Genomic DNA, 10,718 nt, shown 5'->3' with positions numbered 1-10,718 from the left:
GAAGGAAGATGGGGCAACCTACTTCCGTAGTGATACTGCCTTGGAAACCCAAGGAGGGGTCACTACGAGTCAGACAGGACTTGACGGCTGTGAGTCTGGTTTTTGGTTTTGTAGGTACATTTAGGTGCTCCAGTGGTGTAGCGCTTAAGGCATTTGACTGCTAACCACAAAGCTGGCTGTTCATACCCACCAGCCACTTTGGAAGGAAGATGAGACAATCTACTTCTATAGCTATACCGTCTCCGAAACCCAAGGAGGTGTCGCTATGAGTCTAATGAACTCTACAGCAATGAGTGTGGTTTGGTTTGGTAGGTAAATTTATCTATTTTCCCTTTTGTAGTTTCTTTGTTTACGTACTTACAAAGTCCTCCCTTCATCCAAGTTAAGTCAAAAACCAATACATTCTCTTGCTATGGTTATAAGAGATGTTAGAAGATTATATGATCAGACCTCCCAACACATTTACCTTTTCCAGTTAAATGACCTTTTCCCTTTCTAACTAGGCAATACTGTATATAGAACAATGAATTTTAAATACACACACACAATTAATTCTATGGCATGTTTTCATGCCTACATTATCCCTACCTTGGGCACAATACTTTTAGCTCTAAGTATTCCCTTTAGTTTATAACTAGTGTTTTATCACCCAACGCTTCCCACAGTTTTTTAGGGAGCACTCTTCCCCCCCCCCCGTTTTAGTTCCCCCACACCGTCCCTTTTGTTTTCCAACTCCACACTCTCCCAAGCCCTCTCAGTGTCCCCAGGACACCTCAGCCCGTGTTGCCCCCCCGTCTCATCAGAACCCCACGCCCAGCCCCTCCCGCTCTCCGTACCTCGCCCAGGGGCCCAGCTCACGCACTCAGTTGCAGAAGCTCAGTCGATAAGGCCTTTCCGATTCCTGTGCCCCCGCCGGTGACTATGGCTAGCCGGTCCCGCAGCTCTTTGATCAAAGAGTCCACAGTGCTTAGGAGAGGCTCCAGCAGAGGCCACAGACGTCAGGAGGCCATGGAGGTTTAGAGAAGTGGGCGGGGCTGAGGGTCCGTGCACACGTGACCACCATGGCCCCGCCCCATCCCACCGCCCCTCCCTGCGTGGCTAAGGCGCTGGATCCTCTCAGAGCAGGACCGCTCCCTGGCGGCTGCTCCTTGGCGGTCTGCATCCTCTGCCAGCTCAGGTGCCCGGGCTCGTGTGGGTGAGACTTCTTGTTCGTTGTTTCTTCTTCTTTTTTTTTTAATTTCAGTGCCATTGCAGGGAAAATGAAAAACAAAGTGAGGGTGTGCTCTATTTTGAAAATTCAATCCTCCTTGCCGTCGCGCTCACGGTTAATTAAATTTCAATCCCCAATGCGTCTGGGAAAAGAGGGACTGCTTGCAGCTCGGGAGGCCTTGCGCCTCCCGCCGCAGATGTCGGGCGATCTGGGGCTCCTGCTCCTGTGTGCAGCTGGCTGGGAAGAGGGGGACGGGCAGGCTTAGGTGAAGGAAAAGAAATTCGGCTTCCAAACCCATTCTTGCTTGGCGTGAGCCTGGGAATGGGAGTGGGGGGTTGCAATCATCCACAGAGCTAAGATTTATAAAATAAACTCAGCCCCACCTCCACTTCATGTCCCTCTCTCCACCCAGGAAATGAAGGGAAGAAGCAACCTTTTGACCAGACTTGAGAGCTGATCCATTTCAGCCAGGCTGCATAACAATTGATGAGTCCAAAGAGGATGTTTCCTTGAAGGGCGCATGCCTGCAAGAACGCATCTGGAGGTGTGGGTTTGAGGTCCTGTTCATTCCTTTATGTAGGAGCCCGAGCCTGCTGAGGGTAGGGAATATTCTCACCGTGGTTTGGTGCTCAGTAACAGTGATTTGTTATTCGGATTCTACTTATTGTTCATCTTGTTCAACCCATCAGAGTAAAATTGCAACTGGACTGGCCAGGTGAGATCTAGGGGCTGTGACAGGTGTGGTCATCTTAACAGTCCCAGCAGGATACTGTTTCTAACTGTCCTGCTAAGAAGTGCTGCGTTTTCCCCTGTCAAGTATTAAAATAATTAAAAAACTAATACCACCATTCTTTTTTTGTGCCCACCACCTCAGATTCACAAAGTGCATTGGAAATTAGTCTGATTACTGTGGGATCAGACATCACTTCCTGCATTGGGTCCCACCCACAAGGCTGCATTTTTCCTCACCAGCTGTATACACTTCCTCCCACTCCCTCTATCCCCCCACCCCCCTCTGACGTGTTTTTAGACTAAACACACTTTTCCTTCTCTCATTCTTGTTGATGGATTTCAGTTTGTTGCCGTTAGGTACTAAGTTGATTCTGCCTCGTCGTGATCTTACGTGTAACGGAACAAAGCCTTGCCTGGTCCTGTGCCGTCCTCATGATAGCAGGTGTGTTGGAGCCCATTGTTTCAGCTACTGTGTCATCTCATTGAGGGGCTTCCTCTTTTTCACTGACCCTCTACTTTACCAAGCTTCCTGTCCTTCTCCAGAGACTAGTCCCTCTTGATAACATGTCTAAAGTAAGCAAGATTCCATTTTAAATTCATTCAAGAAGACATCTCTTCCACTTTTCTTTTGCCAGGTAGATTTAGAGAGAACTCACATCTCCCTAAGCCAATTGTGTAGTTATTACCAAATGAAAAAATTACACCATTACCTCCTTTAAAAAATAAAATTTTTAAAAAAAAGGTAAATTGAAATAGGAAAGGTTCAAATTGTTTTTGCAGAAAAGTGGAATTCCTGGTGCTTTTATCCTAATGACAAAGTTTTTTGTTGTTGTTGTTTTGTTTTTTTCAGTAGAAAAGTTCTGAGTGGTATCTTATTCCAAAAACTTCCAAGCTTTTCTTCTGGGACAGGAGGAACTTTAAACTCCTTTTAAAAATGACTTTATTAAAGATACAATTTAATACAGTTTCTGACCTGCTCTCAAACTGTGGGTTCAGAGGTCTGCCAGGGGTTACCCAGTGTGGGCTTGGCTATACCACAGCTTTTGTGGCTTTTGGGTGGTCTGAGAGAGGGATTCTGACATCTTCCAGTGAGAAGGTGACTGGGTGCTATGAGCCAATTCTTTCTCCTGAGGAGGATGACAAGGCGCCATTGTCCAGCTCCAAGGAAATTACAGGATGAAGAGTGACAGTTTGCATCTGAAAGCTCTTTCTTTCATAATCTGAGTGAAGCCTGTGATTAAAGGAGATAAGATGTCTCTTCTAGAAATCATTATTTAAAAATAAGGGAGTCAGGGTTTCAAAGACTGCAAATCCTAAAAGGCCGATGGAGGTGCTTTGTCTGCAGATTTTAGCTCTGATCCTGGTTGAGCCAGTCTCTCCTCAGCGGAACCACCCAGGCTGCACTGTGGACTCGGACTCCTTTGGCTGAAGCAAACGCTGCTCTTCTGGGAGCTCTGCATCACTGCCCCCTTTGTCTTGGGGCCAAAGGCACTGCCATGATCTTTCACATTCCCACTTCGTCACACCCTTTAGCAGTGACTCTCTTCATCTTCTGAGATGCTGTTGCTACTCACCCAGCTTCCCACCTCCCCCACCCCATTTACCTGATAACTTCATCCCCACCACACACACACACACACACCATTCCCCTGACCCCCAGCAAAGCAGCTGCTTGCTCGGAATGACAGGGGCCTGGTAGATTCTCAAAGTCTAGACTTACATACTCTAGCACCTTAAAGTAAGACCACTCTTGGACCAACTCACATGTGTAAGGCTTATAAATTTACAACATTCAGCCAATATTTATTGAGTAACTACCACAACTGAGGTACTGCTCTAGTGGCACAGTAGTTAAATGCATAGCTGCTAACTAAAAAGTTGGTGGTTCAAATCCACCAGTTGCTTTCTCTGCAGAGCAAAGATGTGACAGTCTACTTCTGTAAAGATTACCAAAAACCAAAATCACTGCCATCGAGTTGGATCCAACTGATAGCAACCCCTCCTTGGGTTTCTGAGGCTGTATACAGAAGTAGATTGCCCCATCTTGGTTCCAAGGAGTGGCTGGTGTGTTTAAACTGCCATGCTTTCAGTTGGCAGTCAGATGCCTTAGGCACTATACCACCAGAGCTCTTCCTGTAAAGATTAGAACCTTGGAAACTGTAGGGCAGTTCTACTCTGTCCGATAGGGCTGCTATGAGTCAGAAGCAACTCAAGGGCAATGGGGTTTTGTATAGTGGGAATGGAAGTGTAGGATGAGACAGGATAAGGTGGTAAACGGCATATCAAGTAGTGAATACCAGCTCTTACAGCTCTCAAAATAAGGACATGTTCAAGCTCCTTGTAACCAACTTCCCTTATTACTGGAAAGTATTTCCTCTGTAGACAGCCAAATGCTCCTGAGTTTGCTCTTATTCTGCTCATGAGACCAAGGAGAAGAGGCTGTTGCCTGATTGTTCAAAGTCAGTTCACAGCAACTGGCTGTGGGCTAGGAGTTTTAAAATGCTCCATCATGGTTCCAATCACTTGACACCCATCTTAGCCAGATTCTTTTCTATCTTTACAATGGTGAAACTGAGAGGGCTACTGGTAACTTTCAGTGGTAATATGGCCAGCATCTCACTTCCTAGTTGGGCTCATGCGCTAATGATTGTGTAACAATCGGGAAAGTTTAGCCATCCCACACAAGGTACTCTGGGGGTGCTGTGGTTAAGGCATTGGGCTGCTAACCGAAATGTTGGCAGTTTGAACTCTCCAGCTGCTCTATGGGAGAGAGATGAAGCAGTCTGCTTCCATAAAGATTTACAGGCTTGGAAACCCTATGGATTGACATACTGGCTGCAACAATGGGCTCAAACATAGCAATGATTGTGAGGATGGCGCAGGACCAGGCAGTGTTTCATTTGTTGTATATTGGGTCTCTATGGGTCAAAGCCAACTTTTGATGGCACCTAACAACAACAACAAAATAAAATGTTAACAATGGGGGAAACCAAGTGAGGGGTATGCAAGGACGCTATGCCATCTTTTCAACCTTTCTATAAATCTAAAATTGTTCTAAAATAAAATACAAAAGTTATTATTTTTTTTTTAATGCAAGATACTTATTTTTCTCTCATATTACAATCCAGGGGAGTTCTAGTGGCATAGTGCCTAAGGCATTTGACTGCTAACCAGAAGGCTGGTGGTTCAAACCTACCAGCCACTCCTCGAAAGGAAGATTGGGCAATCTACTTCTGTTGTGATACCGCCTCAGAAACCCAAGATGGGGTCACTATGAGTCTAATTAACTTGACGGCGGTGAATTTTTTTTTTTTTGTATCACAATCCAGAGGAAGAGGATACTTGGTCGTTAGGGTGGCTCTTACTTCTTTCTTATTCCTTTGTCATCCATGGGAGGTTACCCTTGTCTGCAAGGCTGACTGTGGCTGGCTCATTAAGTCCACACTGTACCCCTGAGAAGGTGAAAATGGGAAGGAGAAAGGAGAGGGTCAGACAGTGAAGTTACAAGAATCACATCTAATCACATCCCATTGGCCAGTGGTTAGTTATGTGATCATACCCAGCTGCAAAGGATGCTGGCAAATGTTATTTTTAATTGGGAAGCCATGTTACCAACTGTGACTTCCATCATTAAAGAAGATGATAGAAGCAACACCTAGCAATTGTACTGTAGGAATACAAAGGATCTTATTAAATATTAAACTTCTCTTCATTCTCAATCTTTGACAAAACTAGATTAAATCATTCATTGCTACCATTTCACCCTCTCCTCGAAATCATTACTTCATTAATTTAAATAGAGAGAGAGAGAAAACACCTACTTCTTGACTTATTTGCATGGTAACTATACTTCATAGAAGGAGCTCTGGTAGCACAGTGCCTAAGGCACTTGACTGCTCACCAGAAGGTTGGCGGTTCAAACCCACCAGCCACTCCTCGGAAGGAAGGTTGGGCAATCCTACTTCCGTAGTGATACTGCCTCGGAAACCCAAGAAGGGGTCGCTATGAATCAGGGCTGACTCGACGGCAAACAACAACAACAACAGCATACTTCATAGAACTTATAGTCTAATAGAGGAGATAGGAAATAAGTAAAAGAACAAATACATAATTACAAATGTCAGTAAGCCTTATGTAGGAAACAGGTTGTTATAATAAAGAATGAGAGAGAGGCAGGGAGACTTTAGTTTGGGAAGGAAGACCTAGGAAGAGGTGATATTTGAGCTGAGACCTGGTAGTAGTACAAAGGAGAAAGCCATATGGTGAGATCAGGGTTGATCCAGCCAAGGTAGACAGCATTTAAGAAGGCCTCAAGTGGGAAAGTATTGGTGCCCTTCAGGAATACACATGCAGCCAGTGTGACTGGGACATAAGGGCATGAGGGAGGTGGTCCCCCACATGGGGATAGGGGAATGGGGTGGATTGATCACATGGGTCCTTTCCCATTGCCATCAAATTGATTCTGACTCCTAGTGACCCCAGGACAGAATAGAGTAGCCTCATGGGGTTTCCAAGGCTGTAATCTTTACGGAAGTAGACTAGCACATCTTTCTCCCACAAAGCAGCTGGTGGGTTCAAACCACCAACTTTTTGATTAGCAGTTGAACACTTAACCACTGCACCACCAAAGCTCTTTGGTTTAGACACACTCTACACTACTAATAAGGCTACATTAACATATTAAAGAAAACTATTCCCAAAGGGGATTATATCCAAGAGTATAGGAGATGGGCTTCAATCCATAACAATGAAGGAACCAACATAAGCAGCTTTATTGACTAGTCTTATTAGGGGAAAAGAAAGGGGGAAAAGTATTACCAAACTCTGAGATGGGATCTGAATATGGAAAACCTTCAAACTCCAGGCAGACCCTTTGGATATATTGTAGTCAGAAATGACAAGATAATGATTGATACTAGAAATAAAAGTAACAAAGTGGAAATAGTACTCTTGTTTTTAATCACCAGTTAAAATTATATGGGAAGAATTCTGAAATAGAAGGCAGAGAAGCCAGCTTGGAGGCAAATACAATGAGGGCTATATTCTAACATGGGGTGGAATAGAAAAATAAACAGATTAGCAAAGAGATTTCATAGGAATGGTTGGCAGGACATAGAAACTGATTTAAAAAAAAAAAAGAACTAAACTCACTGCCATCAAGTTGGATCCAACTCATAGTGACCCCTCCTTGGGTTTCTGAGGTGGTATCACTACAGAAGTAGATTGCCCAACCCACCTTCCACTCCTTCTAAGGAGAGGCTGGTGGGTTTGAACCACCAGCCTCTGGTTAACAGCCAAATGCCTTAGGCACTACACCACCAGAGCTCCCAGAAACTGATTAGGATCAGGGATACAGTAGATGGGTTCATCAAAGAAAACTCACCTTCTCCCAGCTCTGAAACTCTGGTCCTTAGAAAACCCAAACTCAAATCCGTTGCTGTCAAGTTGGTTTGAAAACTCATCCTGCATAGAAGGGCCAGAAAAGGCCCTTCAGAAGCTGCCGAGGGAAACTACAGGGGAAAGCAGAAGCTCTCATTAGGATAGCTCTGTGGATTAGGGTAGCTTCCCAAGCTGTGATATTTGTACCCTTGTTGTTAGGTGCCATCAAGTTGGCTCTGTCATAGCAACCCTATATAAACAGAACAAAACACTGTCTGGTCATGATGTAGCTTCCTGAGTGTTGGTAAGTGTCCACTCTCTTTTGCATTGGAGCAGCTTTGGTAGAAAGTCCTGACAACTCATGAATACCCGGTGCAAACTCAATATCCTAATGTTTGTGTTCCTTGTGTTCTGGAGCTGTATGCCCTGGAAAGCTCTTCTCCCCTGACTCTTCCTGGCACATAACTCTACACTCTTAAAACACTTTGACCAAATGAATTTCATGGTGCAACAAGCCCCATACGTAAGAGTTCAAAGATAATGCTGCTCCTTCTGGTCAAAGAAGACTCTGAGGCAAGGCTTGGTGGGAGCAGTTAATGAAACCTGTCAACATCTGCTTACAGATTTCACCCGGACAGGTTGTGAGTAGAATCTAGCAATTGTTAATTGTAAGCACAGTTATTTGAACATTAGGAAATTTTGGGGTAAGTAGTTTAAAAACTTTTTATATCAGCAGAAGCTGCCACTGTAGTCATAAAGAAAGCTATTTTTCACAATGTAATTGCTGATCATATTGTATAACAACAGGGCCACTTGCTGCTTCCACTAAATGTAAAACTGAGTTTATTCAAAGTGTATGAGAATATTCTGGCTAAGAAATAACAGAAATAGAATATTGTCGATTTGTAAATTAATGGGCTCGAGTATAGCAGGGATTGTGGGGCTGGTGCGGGATCGGGCAGTGTTTCGTTCTGCTGTGCATGGGGTCGTTATGAGTCAGAAACGACTCGACGGCACTTAACAACAACAACAACAATGAATTCATGGGTGTAGACAGTGGTCACCAATGGATATTAACATCACAAAAAGAGTCCACCAGACACTGGATGCCTTTTGATGGGAGTTCAAAACACCAGCTATAAAATTATCTTGTGTCAAAACCTAAATGAGCAGAGAACACCAAAAATTAGCGTTAACAGAGTATGTTTATTGTGAGTAGATATGATTGGAGGAGCCCTGACGGGCAGTTGTTCAGTGCTTGCCTGCTGAGCAAAAAGTCAGCAGTCTGAATCCACCAGCCACTTTGGGAGAGGAAGATGTAGCAGTCTACTTCCGTAAAGATTACAGCCTTGGAGACCCTCTGGGGCTTTACTACTCTGTCCTATAGGGTCACTCTGAATCACAGTTAACTCAATGGTGGTAGGTGTTACTTTTTTTTTTTAATGTGCATCAAAAGGTAATAAGCATTAAAAAAAAAAAAAAAGAAAAGAAAAAGAGACACCTCACTGCCTTCGAGTCGTTTTTCTGACTCATAGTGACCCCTCCTTGGGTTTCTGAGACAGTATCTCTATGGAAGTAGATTGCCCAATATTCCTTCCAAGGAGTGGCTGGTAGGTTTGAACTGCCAAATGCTTTAGGCACTACGCCACCAGAGCTCCTGAGGTAATATGTATATAACAATAAATTTGCCATATTAACCACTCTTAAGCGTACAGGAAGGGAGTGCATCAGGGTTCATCCTTTCACCATACTTATTCAATCTGTATGGGGAGCAAATAATCTGGGAAACTGGACTATAGGAAGAAGAATGAGACATCAAGATTGGAGGAAGACTCATTAACAACCTGCAGTGTGCAGACAACACAACCTTGCTTGCTAAAAATGAAGATAACTTGAAGTACTTATTGACGAAGATTAAAGACTACAGCCTGCAATATGGATTATATCTCAACATAAAGAAAATGAAAATCCTCACAACTGGACCAATGAACAGCATCATGATAAATAGAGAAAAGATTTAAGTTGTCCAAGATTACATGTTACTTGGTTCCACAATCAACACCCATGGAAGCAGCAGTCAAATCAGATGACGTATTGTACGGCAAATCTGCTGCAAAAGATGTCTGTAAAGTGCTGAAGAGCAAAGATGTCTCTTTGAAGACTAGGGTATGCCTGACCTAAGCCATGGTGTTTTGAAAGCTGGACAAAAAACAAGGAAGACTGAGGAAGAGTTGATGCTTTTGAGTTGTGGTGTTGGTGAAGAATACTGAAAGCACCATGGACTGCCAGAAGAACTAACAAATCTGTCCTGGAAGAAGTGCAGCCAGGATGCTCCTTGGAAGTGAGAATGGCCAGACTTCGTCTCACCTACTTTGGTCATGTTGTCAGAAGGGAGCGTTCCCTGGAGAAGGATATTATGCTTGGTAAAGTGGAGGGTCAACAAAGAAGGGGAAGGCCTTCAATGAGAAAGACTGACCAGTGGTTGCAAGGATGAGCTCAGGTATAGCAAGGATTGTGAGGCTGGTGCAGGACCAGGCAGTGTTTTGTTCTGTTGTGCATGGGGTCACTATGAGTTGAAGCTAACTCTATGGCACCTAACAACAACAAGTGTACAGTGGCTTTAATAACATTCAGAATGCTGTGCAACCATCACTACTGTCTATTGCCAAAACATCGCATCATTCCAAACAGAAACTCTGTACCCATTGAGCTCCTCATTCCACCACCCTCCCCAGCACTTGGTAACTTCTAATGTACTTTCTACCTCTATGAATTTGCCGATTTTAGGTATTTCATATAGATGGAAATATACAATATTTGTCCTTTTGTGTGTAGTTTATTTTACTTAACAATGATTTCATGGTTCATCCATGTTATAAAGATGTATTAGCCCTTAATTCCTTTTTGTGACAGAATAATATTCCATTACATATATAGACCATACTTTTTAAATCTGTTTATTAGTTAATAGACACTTGGGTTGTTTCCACCTTTTGGCTACTGTAAATCATCCTGCTTTGAATATTGTTGTTGTTAGGTGCTGTAGAGTCAGCTCCAACTCATAGCAATTCTATGTACAACAGAATGAAACACTGCCCGGTGTACCATCCCTCACAGGTGGGTGTGTTTTAGGGAGATAGGATTCAAATTAAAAAAAAAAAAAACCCACTACCATCGAATCCATTCCAACTCATAGTGACCACCACTGTATTTCCAAGGCAGTAAATCTTTACGGAAGGAGATTGCCCCATCTTCCTTCCACAAAGTAGCTGCTGGGTTAGAACCACCAACCTTTTGGTTAACAGTCAAATGCCTTAGGCACTGTGTCACCAGCGCTCCTTAATTTCTCAGAAGATGGCATCAAAGCACAGGGCAGAGTTTCAATGTCTGTCAGTTA

The sequence above is a fragment of the Orycteropus afer genome, unplaced genomic scaffold (assembly GCF_000298275.1).
Source record: "Orycteropus afer afer isolate SDZICR_OR568_19922 unplaced genomic scaffold, OryAfe1.0 scaffold00002, whole genome shotgun sequence".
Lineage (NCBI taxonomy): Eukaryota > Metazoa > Chordata > Mammalia > Tubulidentata > Orycteropodidae > Orycteropus > Orycteropus afer.
Note: the sequence above shows the minus strand (reverse complement) of the source record.